Here is a 14,001-nt window from a genome sequence, read left to right as displayed (position 1 = left end):
ACACAGAGATTAAATGAATTTCCTAAGGTCAAAATACATAGCAAAGCCAGGCCTGGAACTCAATTCCTCTAAACCCAAACTCAGTAGTGTTTCTGCTGAAACACACTTGGAATGAGCTTCTAATACCTGGCATTAAAAAAAATAAAGGCATGCCCTAGTAGTTCATCCCCCAAAAGAGTTGTAGCATAAGGAGCCTCTGATTGATGTGTGAATGAGAAGGTCTCCAGTTTTTGTTGTAATCTTACTGGTACTCAAAGGAAAATATCTTAATTTCTGGTTCCAAAGCAACTGTCTGTCATTTTGGCAAGGCTTCTACTGGTGTTCATAGGTGTATTAACAAATAGTTTAATGATCTACATGAAAAAATAAAACTCATTTCAATTTCTTATCTTAGGGAGATACTTTGGGAATGTGACAGTTAAGATGATTTGTACCTTGTTTGAAATACAATTTACAAAGAGCAGCTTTAGGACCACTGTAGCTTAGCACAAAGTGTTGATATTGGCTCTTCAATTCTAAGATAAATCATTCCTTTAAATTAAAATGGATTTTTGAAAACAGAACCCACTGAATACCTCTCTAATTCTGTTCATATGCTCATATTACCTGGACTTGGGACTATACCTTCTCGAAAATTTGGTAATATATTTTCATTTCATCGTTGATATATGTGACTTATTTTTTATCATCTTGACTATGGGCTCTTCAAGAACAGTAGACATGAAGTATTCTTGTGTGTCACTAGCAGGGCTCACCATATGTAAGGCACCCAATAAATGCATGCTGATTGATAATTTAAAGAGGGAAACAAAATCTTATCCATTCTAGCAGTCTGAAATGTCATATCATTTCCCTCTTTCCTTGTCAGTTGCTTTTCCAAGGAGATATTTCACATTATCTTCCATTTTTTTCATTCTTTTGGTTTTGTTTTGTGATTTCTTGGTTTCTCATAACGTCATTAGCCTCCATCTGTTCCATTCTAAGTTTGAAAGAACTATTTTCTTCAGTGAGCTTTTGAATCTCCTTTTCCATTTGGCTAATTCTGCTTTTGAAAGCATTCTTCTCCTCATTGGCATTTTGAACCTCTTTTGCCAATTGAGTTAGCCTATTTTTCAAGGTGTTATTTTCTTCTGCATTTTTTTGGGTTTCCTTTAGTAAGGTGTTGACCTTCTTTTCATGCTTTTCTTGCTTCTCTCTCATTTCTCTTCCCAATTTCTCCTTCACCTCTCTAACTTGATTTTCAAAATCCTTTTTGAACTCTCCCATGGCCTGAGACCATTGAATATTTATTTTGGATGTTTGAAATACAGAAGCCTTGACTTCTATGTCTTTTCCTGATGGTAAGCATTGTTCTTCCTCATCAGAAAGGATGGGAGGAGTTATCTGTTCACCAAGAAAGTAACCTTCTATGGTCTTATTTTTTCCCCCTTTTCTGGGCATTTTCCCAGCCAGTTATTTGACTTCTGAGTTTCCTCTCCACACCCGCCTCACCTCCTGTACTGCCCAGCTAGGGTTTAGGGGCTGAGATTCAAATGCTGCTTTCCAGCCTCTGGGCTTTGGGTGGGGGCAGGCTGCTATTCAGTGTGAGATTAAGTTCAGGTGCTCAGGTGGGGGCAGGGTCACTCCACAGGGCTTAGTTCCCTCAGGGGGGTTTTGCAGAGACCTTCAACAATGGATCCAAGCTCCTGTCTGCTTTGGGAGCCCCTGTCTGCTGCTGCCTCCGCTGCTGCCTCCCAAGGGGGCCTGAGTTATGGAGACAGTCTGCTCCCCTCTCAGCAAGCTAAAAGACCCTCTCACTGACCTTTGGAGCCTATGGGTGGAGGGACCTTCGCTGCTGCTGGAGATTCTGTCCCTGAAGCCTGCTCAGATCTGCTCCTCTCAGTGCCACGCAGCCAAGGCAGGGTTGGGCTCAGCTCCAGGTCCAGTGCATGACGGACCTTTGGTGTCAGTTTTTCAGGTCTCTCTGGAACAGAAATTTCCTCTGCTCCTTTGTTCCATGGCTTCTGCTGCTCCAGAATTTGTTGGGAGTTCTTCTTTACAGGTATTTTATGGGCTGTGGGTTAGGAGCTAGCATATGTGTATCTTTCTACTCTGCTATCTTGGTTCCTCCCCCTTCAGATCTCTTTCAGGAGGTGACTGGTGAATTCTTTCAATATTTATTTTATCCTCTGGTTCCAGAATATCAGGGCAGTTTTCCTTGATAATTTCATGAAAGATGATGTCTAGGCTCTTTTTTTGATCATGGCTTTGAGGTCGTCCCATATTTTTTAAATTGACTCTCCTGCATCTATTTTCCAGGTCAGTTTTCTTTCCAGTGAGATATCCCATTTTCTTCTATTTTTTCATTCTTTTGGTTTTGTTTTGCAATTTCTTGGTTTCTCATAAAGTCATTAGATTCCATCTGCTCTATTCTAATTTTTAAAGGAACTATTTTCTTTAGTAAGCTTTTGAACCTCCTTTTCCATTTCACTAATTTAAAGCTCTTTAAAGCATTCTTCTCCTCATTGACATTTTGTGCCTCTTTTGCCATTTGAGTTAGTCTTTTTAAAGATGTTAATTTCTACAGTATTTTTTGAGTCTCCTTTAGCAAGCTGTTGACTTGCTTTTTATGATTTTCTTGCATTGCTCTCATTTCTCTTCCCAATTTTTTCTCTACCTCTCTTACTTTATTTTCAAAAACCTTTTTGAGCTCTTCCATTGCCTGAAACTATTGCATACTTATTTTGGAGGTTTTGGATGCAGAAGCCTTGAATTTTAGATCTTCCTCTGAAGACCTAAATTGTTCCTCCTCATATGAATGGATGGAATAAAATACTTGTTCACCAAGAAAGTAACCTTCTTAACCGTCTTATTCTTTTTTCCACTTTTGAGATTTTTCCCAGCCAGTTACTTGACTTTTGAGTTCTTTGTCAAGGGAAGGGTATACTCTGGGGATGTGTAAGTTCTCAATTCCTCCAAGGTGGCACAATCAAAGGAGAGGTGTTTATTTCTCTCCTGACATGTGCTGTGGTCTGTGAGCAGGATTCCCTCTCTAGAGCCTCCACCAGCTTCACCATGCCAGCCAGCACTCCTCCTCATCCCAGGGCCACCACTCAGGACTGAGATCCAGATCAACTGCTCAATTTCCTCAGGGCCTTTAGGCCAGGGCCCCAACAATGGAAGCTGTCACTGCCTGGGGCCGGGGCTAGACCACTGTGCTCCCTTCTCATGCAAGTGAAAGAGCCTTTTCACTAATCTTTAAAGCTGTCTTTAGAGTTTGTAAGTTGAAGAATCTAGAACCTGCAGCTGCTGGTGATGGTGCCTTGAAGACAGTTCTAGTCCTATCCTAGTAGCATTGTGGCCTATGCTGTTCTGCACTCCGTCCCACGTCTGGTGCAATAAACCATGCTTGTCGGCCTTATGACTTCTGCTGCTCCAGAATTTGTTTAGAGTCATCTTTAATGGTATTTTATGGGCTGTAGGAGAGCTTCTAGAGATACATCCTTCTCCTCTGTTGTCTTGGCTCACTCCCCCCCACCCCCCACCAAAGATTACCTTTTTAAAGTATATGATGATGTGGAAAGAGGCTGGTGTCATACAACTGGTGTCTAAAACAAGATTAAAATTCAGGTCCTCCTGATTTCAGATCAGAAATTCCCATGTAGTATTTGGTGTTCAAGGACCTAAATAAATAGAATTGGATATCACCAATGGAAAGTAAGTTACAGATTTACAATATATTTTGACATCACAGCTCTGGATTTTATTATTCCTCAATATCTGTGAGGTTCTATATCATTCTTGGTTTCTTGTGCATGCCTTCCTCCTCTCCCCTCTACTCCCTGTCACTCTCTGGCTCTCTTCAGAACTAGTGCTCTCTTTCTAATTTACCACTCTCAGTGTGTGAATATTGTGGACTTTGAAATTCTGGGGCTGAATCTAAACTCTAGCAACTATTAATCTTTTTTATTATTTGCTTCCTACCCAAAGGAAGGATTGACTCCCTAAGAGCCCTAAGCCACATTAAGTATTATAAAATGGAAGAAGTTTGTAGGTACCTTTTGGAAAGTGGGAAGTTTTATTTTTTTTAATGTAGGCTAGGCATGAATCTGTTTGGATTTTTGAAATACTAAAGTCTAGCCTATATTGGGGGTGGGGGAGGAAGTGAATGGATTGGTTTAGATATAAATTTTTACACTTTATCCAATTTAAATTTTTGTAATCCAACAACTTGAAGAGGGGGAGGTAAGGCTAAGGTCTCATATTACTTGGGGAATGGCTAGGAAATATCCCAAACAAGCTGAGTGGGAGCTCAAAACCATGTGAGTAGAGTTCAATGATGGAGATAGAGAGAACCAACCAGACAGAAAAAGCAGTAATTCTTGGGAGGTGAGGCCAGTGATTGAGTTAGAAGGATATTAATACCACAAAAAAGAGAACATGGATATTCAAGTAGCCAATGAAAAAATCAAAAGATGAGGCAAATTAGAGAATAGGTTAAAATATATCAAATCGTGCCTTCATAGAATATCACAGTGGACCAAAACCATGTGTATCAGTTCTGAACTGGTGTTCTTAAAGGGGCAGCTGAAAAAAGATGCTATGTCTTATGCTTCTTTTTCTCTCAATAAATGTCTATTAGCACAACATTATACACAAATATTTCTTCAATAAATATTTGTGAGAGGTGTAAGGATTCTCCTGACTTCAAATCCAGTATAATTCCTAATATATCACAGCATCCCTTGGGAAGGAATTTGTCCAAGGTCACAAAGCAAGGAAGTGGGACAGAATACAACAGGAGTCAGAGTGCCACAGATTTCCAACCCAAGATAGCCTGGAAGGTGGAGGGAAAGGATCTGTTGCACAGGGCTGGAAGAGTGCACAGCACACAGGCTGTACCAGTGTGGACACCTATATAGCAAACCCAGTCAGGAAGCCCTGGGTAGTCTGAAGCAGCAGAAGTACTGCATATTTTCAAACATATTAGCCCAGTAAGGAAGTCCAGTGGAAGTGAATGAGAGAGAATGGCAGAACTCTAGGTAACTGCAGCAGCAGCTCCTGAGACGATCAGCCTGCAGAATAAACGTCTGTAGGTAACCTACTTGAACTTCCAGAAGCCAAGATGTTGGAATGATTTGAGCTATCCCCTTCTGTTTGTTGACCTTGAAGAACACAAAGAATATTTCCCCAGAAAAATTCCTGGAAAAGTGGGATCAGCAGAAGGTGTAAACAGTCTCTTAGTCCATGGGGCTAAGAAGATCACAAAGGGGATCCCTCCTTCTGTGGCTGAAGGGGACAAGTATAAGACTGGAGCTGTCCCAGATAGTCCCACCTCAGCAAACTAGGAAGTGATCCTGAGCCCCATGGAGGTGGAGCCCCTAATCGCCAACACCAGGACACTAGGCAGGCCTCAGCACAGCCAGAGGAATCAGGAAGACACTAGTGCAGATGGGGTTCACCAACCACTGAGCTTGAGACTAGACCTTCTATGACCAGATCAGCCCCACCCCCACACCTGAAGCAGCTATCTCCAGGGTAACTCCAGGGAAACCCAGAAATGCTTCGAACAACAACCAGCTCAGCACCAAGTCAACTGCAGGATTTAAGCTTCTAGCTAAAAGAACCAGAGGCCACAACATACAAAGCCTCAAATTCAAGGCACAAGAAGTGTGGGATAGAGCCCCCAGTGCCCTGGAAGCATAGATACACTTTAAAAGTCAGGAAAAGGATGATCATCTTCAGCAAGAAGCAAACAAGTAAAGAAATGACTTTTCTATGAGGAAAAGGACCAAAACATTAATACCAAAGAGGTCTGCATTGAGATTGTACTCCCATCTGAAACTTAAGAAGGGAATATGAACTGGTTTCAAGCCCAAAGAACATTCTTGGAAGAGCTCAAGAAGGATTTTAAAAGGCAAATTAGAGAAGTAGAAGAAAAACTGGCCAATGATTTTAAAAACATGAAAAAGAATTCACTGAAGAGAACAACTCCTTAAAAAGGAAAATATGACACATGGAAAAGGAAGTACAAAACCTAACGGAAGAAAATAACTCCTTAAAAGGAACACTTGGAAAGATGGAAAAGGAGATGCAAAAGTTAACTGAAGGAAACAATCCATTAAAAATTAGAAGTGGGCAAGTAGAAGCTAATGACTCTATAAGACATCAAGAATCAGTGAAACAGAATCTAAAGAATGAAAAAATAGAAAAAAATGTAAACTATCTCACTGGAAAAACAACTGACCTGGAAAATATGTCCAGGAGAGAAAAATCTAAGACTTATTGGTGTACCAGAAAGCCTTGATAGCCAAAAGAAAGCCAAAGACATTATCTTTGAAGAAATCATGAAGGAAAACTGCCCAGAGGTCCTACAATGAGAGAGAAAAATAGTCATCGAAAGAATACACCATTCATCTCCTGAAAGGGATTCCAAACGAAAAACACCAAGGAATATCATTGAAAAATTCCAGAACAATGAAGTGAAGGAGAAAATACTGCAGGCAGTCACAAAAAGAACACTTCAAATATCGAGGAGCTACAGTCAGGATTAAACAAGACCTTGAAGCTTCAACTTTAAAAGATCGAAGGGATTGGAATATAATATTCCATAAGGCAAAGGAGCAGGGACTAAAACCAAGGATCACTTACCCAGAAAAACTGAGCATAATATTTCAGTCAAGGAGATGGACATTCAAGGAAATAGGATTTTGAGACCTTCCTGATGAAAAGAACAGAGCTCAATAGAAAATTTGATCTTCAAACACAAGTCTCAAGAGAGGTAAAAAAGGTAAACGAGAAGGTGGGGGGGAAACTTGTTATTCAATATGGGCAAACAGTTTATATCCCTTTAAGGGAAGATGGTGCTTGTTAATCTTGAGAATTGCATATTTATTATGATATTTTAAAGGGATATACACATATAGGGAATAGATATAAATTGAATGATGTGATGATAAGAATGTGATTTAAAGATGCAAAGGGATTGCAATAGGAGATTTGAAAAGAAGGAGACAGAAAAAGGTAAATTACATCACAGGAAGAGGCAGAAAAACATATTACAAGAGAGGGAAAGAGGGGAAGGATGTGAGCATTGTTTGAAATTTATTCTCATCTCATTTAGTTCAAGGACGGAACAACAAACTCAGTTAAGCATAGAAATATAGCTACCTCTATAGTCAGTAGGAGGTGAATGGAGAAAGAAAAGGGAGGGGAGGCTAAAAGGGAGGGAAGAAATAATAAGGGAAAAGGGAAATAAAAGGGAGGGGGGGGTTATTCTGTAGAGGAAAGGAGAAGGGAGAACTAAAAGCATAAATGGGGGAAAGAGGATGGAGGGAAAGACACAGATAGCATTCATAGCTGTGAATGTGAATGGAATGAACTCTACCATAAAACAGAGATGAATAGCAGAATGGATTAAAAACCATAATTCAGCAATATGTTGTTTAAAAGAAACACATTTGAAACAGGGAGATACACACAAGGTAAAGGTAAAAGGTTGGAACAGAATATATTGTTCTTCAGTTAGGGTAAAAAGGCAGGGATAACAAGCCTAATCTCAGACAAAGCAAAAGCATAAATAGATCTAATCAAAAGAAATAAGTAGGTAAACTATGTCCTGCTAAAATACACCATAGACAATGAAGCAATATCATTACTAAACATACGTGTTCCAAGTAGTACAGCATCCAAATTCTTAGAGGAGAAGTTAAGGAAGTCACTGAAAGAAATAGAGAGCAAAACTATGCTGGTGGGGGACATCAAATCCCCCCTCTCTGAAACTGATAAATCTAATGTCAAAATAAATAAGAACAAAGTTGAGGAGGTGAATAAAACTCTGGATAAGGTAGATCTGACAGATCTCTGGAGAAAAGTGAATGGGGATAGAAAGGAATATACCTTTTTCTCAGCAGTAGAAGGCACATATTCAAAAATTGACTGTGTACTAGGGCATAAAACCTCACAATTCAGTGCAGAAGGGCAGAGATAGTCAATGTTTCCTTCCCAGATTATAATGCAATAGAAATTATATGGAATAAAAGACCATGGAAAGATAAATAAAAAATGAATTGAAAACTAAATAATCTAACCCTGAAGAATGAGTGGGTTAAACAAGAAATCATAGAAACAATGAACAACTTCATTCAAGAGAATGACAATAATGAGACAACCTACCAAATCTTATGGAATTCTGTAAAAGCAATTTTTATGGGAAGTTTTATGTCATTGAATGCCTACATGAATAAAATGGAGAAAGAGGAGACCAATGAACTGGACATGCAGCTGAAAAAACTAGAAAAAGAAAGAATTGAAAATCCCCAAGTAAATACCGTATTGGAAATACTGAAAACCAAAGGAGAGATTAATAAAATTGAAATTAAGAGAACTATTGAACTAATAAATAAAACTAAGAGTTGATTTTATGAAAAAAACACAATAAAATTGATGAACTTTTGGTCAACTTGATTAAAAAAAAAAAGAAAACCAAGTTACCAGTATCAAAAATGAAAAGGATGAACTCACCTCCAACAAGGAATAAATTAAAACAATAATTAAATATTACTTTGCCCAAGTGTAGGCCCATAGGCCCTTAAATTTTATAATCTAAACACATGGATGAATATATATATATATATACATATATTGCCCAGATTCAACAGAAGAGGAAGTTGAATCCTTAAATAGGCCCAACTCGGAAAAAAGAAATTGAACAAACCATCAATGAACTCCCTAAGAAAAAATCACAAGAGCTAGATGTGTTTACAAGGGCTAGGTAGATGAATTCTATTAAACATTTAAAGAACAGTTAATTCCAATATTACACAGACTATTTGGGGAAATCAGGGAAGAAGGAGTCCTATTTATTGTTTTTATGACACAAATATGGTACTGATACCTAAATCAGGAGGAGCCAAAACAGACCCAAAACATGTAATGAATATAGATGCAAAAATTTTAAATATTAGCAAAAAGAATACAGCAAATTATCACCAGAAAAATATATTATGATCAGGTAGAATTTATACCAGAAATGCAGGCCTGATTCAGTATTAGGAAAACTATCAGCATTATTGATCATATCAACAACAAAACTAATAGAAACCACATGATTATCTCAATAGATGCAGAAAAACCTTTTCACAAAACATAACACCTATTCCTATTGAAAACACAGGAGAGCATAGGAATAAATGGAACTTTCCATAATATAATAAGCAGTATCTACCTAAAACTTTCAGCAAGCACTATATGCAATGGAAATAAGCTAGATGCATTTCCAATAAAATAAGGGGTGAAATAAGAATGTTCATTATCACCACTATTATTCAATATGGCACTAGAATTGTTAACTGTAGCAATTAGAGAAGATAAAGAAATGGAAGGAATTACAATAGACAAAGAAGAAACTAAGCTGTCACTCTTTGAAGATGATGGGATGATATAATTAGAGAATTCCAGAGATTCAAGTAAAAAACTACTTGAAATAATAAACAACTTTGGCAAAGTTGCAGGTTACAAAATAAACTCACACAAATCTTCTGCATTTCTATGTATTACTAAAAAAGTCCAACAGCAAGAGACAGAAAGAGAAATCCTATTTAAAGCTAAGTAAACACTATAAAATATTTGGGAGTCTACCTCCTGCTAAAACAAACCCAGGGACTATTTGAACGCAATTCCAAAACGCTTTTCATACAAATATGTCAGATCTAAGTAAATGGAAAAACATCAGTTGCTCATGGGTAAGCCGAGCTAATATAATAAAAATGACAATTCTACCTAAATTAATTTACTTATTTTGTGCCATGCAAATCAAGCTACCAGAAAAATATTTTCTAGAGCTAGAAAAAATAATATCAAAATTCATCTGGAAGAACAAAATGTCCAGAATACTGAGGGAACTAATGAAATGAAGTGCAAGGGAAGATGCCCTAGCCCTACCAGATCTCAAATTGTATTTTAAAGCACCAATCATCAAAGCCACTTGGTACTGACTAAGAAATAGACCAGTGGAATAGGTTAGATACTCAAGACACAGTAGTCAAAGAATATAGCAATCTATTGTCTGATAAACCCAAGGACTCTAGCTTCTTGGATAAGAACTCACTGTTTGACAAAAATTCCTGGAAAAACTAGATAACGGCATGGCAGAAACTGGGCACAGACTAATGCGTGACACTGTACACAAGAATAAAGTCCAAATGGATGCATGATCTAGGTATAAAGACTGATACTATAAACAAATTAAGGGAGCAAGGAATAGCGTCTTTGTCAGATTTATGGAGAATGGAGAAATGTTTGACCAAGCAAGAGATAGAGAACATTATGAAGTGCAATATGGATAACTTTTATTACATTAAATTGAAAAGATTTTGCACAAAGTAACCCAATGCAACAAAGATTAGAAGGGAAGCTGAAAACTGAGAAAGGATTTTTGCTACTAATTTCAGTGATAAAGGCCTCATTTTTAAAATATATAGAGAACTGAGTAACATGTACAAGAATATGTCATTCCCCAATTGATAAATGCTCAAAGGATATGAACAGGGAGCTTTAAGAAGAAGAAATTAAAGCTATCTATAGTTATATGAAAAAAATGCTCATATCACTATTGATTAAAGAATTGCAAATCAAAACATCTATCATCTATCAGATTGGCTAACATGACAAAACAGGAAGAAGATAAATGTTGGAGAAGATGTGGGACAGTTGAAACACTAATTCATTGTTGGTGGAGCTGTGAGCTGATCCAACCATTCTGGAGAGCAATTTGGAACTATGTCCAAAGGGCTACAAAAACCTGCACACCCTTGTGCCCAGCAATATCACTTCTAGGACTATATCCCAAAGAAACCATAAAAAAGGGAAAGGGTCCCACATGTACAAAAATATTTATAGCATCTCTCTTTGTGGTGGCCAAAAACTGGAAATCAAGGAGATGCCCATCAATTAGGGAATGACTGAACAAGTTGTGATATGTGAATGTAATGCAATACTACTATGCCATAAGAAATGATGAACAGAGTGGCAACTGAACACATGGAAGACTGAAAGTTGAAAAGAAGGCTGAGGGAGACCTAGGCCCAAGTCAGGATCTCCTAGGGGCACCATTATGATTTGTCCCATCTCTTGAGAACATGGAGGAGGTCTCTGCCAATGCTGGCAATAGAATGACTTTACCTCCTCAAGGGGACTCCAGTTCATCACAGCACTCACGTTGCAGACTTAGCAAGAAGTCAAGGCCCTCAGTTCCAATTGGATCCCAAGAAGAAAAAGAAAAGAAGAGGTACATGAAGACAACCATCTGCAAGGGTTGCTTACCGCATTCATGAAGCTGAGGACATGCTGCTGATTGTACCCAATCTAGAAAGGTCAACATAATTGACCCACAGGAAAAAGGTCTCCCATCTCAAGAAGTTAGCTCTATGAGAGGTCCACCAGCCACATCAAATGGAGACCCCAAACAGTGCACATTTCAACCTAGCGCAGGGGAGGCAATCTCCTCAGGACAGTACTACTTCAGGGTCAGGTTAGGGAGACCACATTCCTCTAGAGATCTTGGTTCAAATATTCCAATACTTGGTTCAAGTATTCATGGCATCTGATGGGGCAGTGCCATTTCTTTACAGAGCTACCCAGGTGTGCCGCCTGTGGTGTGATGCTGCTTCTCACTCCATGCTGTGGTAGAAGATATCTCTGGCTCTACCTTGGCCTTCTCATTCAAAGGGTCCCCCGTCAAAGGAGGAGAAGAGGATTCTCAGTTCTCTAGAATGGCTGGTGCCCAACAGGTTTTCATTACCACAGGAGTTTTCTCTATTCAACTGGAAAACTATGTACCTCTGATGCTGAAATCTTTCAGTGAGTCTTGTCCCACCTCACATCTCTCAAGCTTTCCCACTGTCAGTCTGTGACACCAGAGGCCTTGGTTCCTTTGCCCAAGGCCTGACCCCAGGTGAATTGCCTCAACCTGCAGAACTGCCAGGTGGTGCCAGCAGCAGTAGTTGGCTTCCTGGAGGCAGCAGGCAAACAACTCCAGCAGCTGTGACTAACTTCCAGTAGCCAGATGACCTCCATTATCTCCTCACTGTTGAATGGATGTTGCCCCCAACTCCAGCTTCTTGAGGTGGACATAGGAATGAAACCCAAGAGCCAGTGCTTTCGGATACAGATTGAAGTTCTGTAGGCTGGCTGTCCTCAATTCTAGGTCCTGCAGTTGTTGAATCTGGTTTGGTCTCCCAAGCTAGGAAGGCATGGGGGTATCCCTGGGGCCTGGTTTCCCAGACCTGCAGGAACTCCATCTGATCACGTCCACCACCATCTACATAAGTGATGAGATCCTGCACCACCTGCTGCATGCATCTCTTCACCTGTTGTGGTTCATTGTTGGTGGAGCTGGACCTCCGAGGCTATGGCCTCCTCATACCTGCAGGCCTGACCAACTTGCCTTGCCCTGACCTAGAACAGCTACACCTGGGCCTGTGTGGGTCCATAATTTGGGTGACCCTGCCCAAGAAGGGAAGCCCTCTGTTCATGTGGAAATGGCATCACACTCTCCAGGAGCTAGACCTTAATGGCCAGTACTACCATGCAGAGGATCTGAAGCAGGACCTGGCAGCTTTCTCAAACACAGAGCATAGGCACTGCCCAAGGGTACCCAAGTTACTGTGGCAACTGTCAGCTCTGTGATCAGCAGTTGCTCAGCTCTCAGCTACCTCAACCTGTCCTCCTGCTCATACCTTTCTTGGGGCCTGAAGAGAGCCTACTGAGGACAAGCAGAGATCCAGTGGTGCTTGGACTAGCTCCTTACTGCCACCTAGGTCCCAGCTGTCCCACTCACTCTCCCTGTATCCCTTCCTGGGCATGCTTCTTGTATCTTCCCCTTCTCCCATTTTAAAAAATATTAAAAATTTTGTAAAATTAAAATCCTTTTCTAAAAATAACAAGAAATATGTCTATTGGACATAGTAATGGAATTACTATTGGAATATATTGGAATAGTAAAGAAAAGCTCTGAGGGTGTTGAAGGTGATTTCAAGCCAGATTTCCAGAGATGTCTTAAATTCATCATTTCTAAAAAAGTTCTGGCATCCATATTCTTCTGAATGAAGCCTTTCCTGACTCCTCCCATGCAACTTCAAATGTCCTCCTCCCAAGCTATCTTGCATTTCACTACTTTGTATATAATTGTATTCATTCACTTTGTATTTATGTTGTCTATTTTTTATATCAATGTGTCTTTCCCATTAGAATGTAAACTGTTTTTGAGAGGAATTTTTTCATTCTTTATACTTCTATCCCCAGTGCCTAGCAGAAGAGTCCTATAGTAGGTGCCTAATAAATACTTGTTGATTAGGTGACAGATCTTTATCTCATTCCCTGCATCCAGGAAGAATATGGGAATAAAGGGCCCAAGTCCCACAGCCCTTCTTTAGCCCATAGTAGATTCTTGACTATATTCTGTAAATCCTCCCTCAAAGACCTAACAGCCTAGAACACTGGAAACCTTGCACTTGTTCTTTTAACATGTGGATACCAATGTTTGTTCTATCCAGATGTTTATTCTTCCTTTTTGTTGAAAGTTGTATTGATACTTTCTGTTTTTACCTCATAGTCATTCCCCATGTCAGCACCCCCAACTCTGTCTTATAATTAAACCAGTTTGGTAAAGCCAATCGACATAGCAGCTACATTTGATAGTTCATGTAACATCTCTAGCTAAAGCCCTTTACCTCTCTACAGGAAGGGGGAAAGAATGTTTCAACACCTGTTTTCCTAGACCGAGAAAGATTATGAGATTGGTCACCATAATTAGCCACCTTCTAAAATTGTTTTCATTGATGTTGTAGACATTGTGTATATTGCATTGGTTTCTCTTCTCTCAGTTCATAAAAAATTTTCCATTGGAACTGAAAAAAAAAAAAGAAATGATGAACAGGAAGACTTCTGAGAGGCCTGGAATGACTCATATGAACTGATGCAGAGCGAAAGGAGCAGAACTAGGAGAACTTTGTACACAGCAAC

The 14,001-nt window shown here is 39.4% G+C and overlaps 1 long non-coding RNA gene and 1 pseudogene across 2 annotated transcripts in view; one reads left to right on the top strand and one right to left on the bottom strand.

Annotated features, from left to right (window-relative positions):
• The window catches only part of LOC140506355 (uncharacterized), a 157,227-nt gene that overhangs the window by 44,233 nt on the left and 98,993 nt on the right, over window positions 1-14,001 (bottom strand). For both annotated transcript variants that reach the window (XR_011967895.1, XR_011967896.1), the window contains exon 3: window positions 3,535-3,662. This is a non-coding gene — a long non-coding RNA (uncharacterized lncRNA). The remainder of the gene's footprint in view (window positions 1-3,534; window positions 3,663-14,001) is intronic.
• LOC140509231 (F-box/LRR-repeat protein 6-like) lies at window positions 11,118-12,797 on the top strand (annotated as a pseudogene).

This window comes from Notamacropus eugenii, chromosome 5 (genome assembly GCF_028372415.1).
Source record: "Notamacropus eugenii isolate mMacEug1 chromosome 5, mMacEug1.pri_v2, whole genome shotgun sequence".
NCBI classification, from domain to species: domain Eukaryota; kingdom Metazoa; phylum Chordata; class Mammalia; order Diprotodontia; family Macropodidae; genus Notamacropus; species Notamacropus eugenii.
This window is presented reverse-complemented; position numbering and strand designations above follow the sequence as displayed.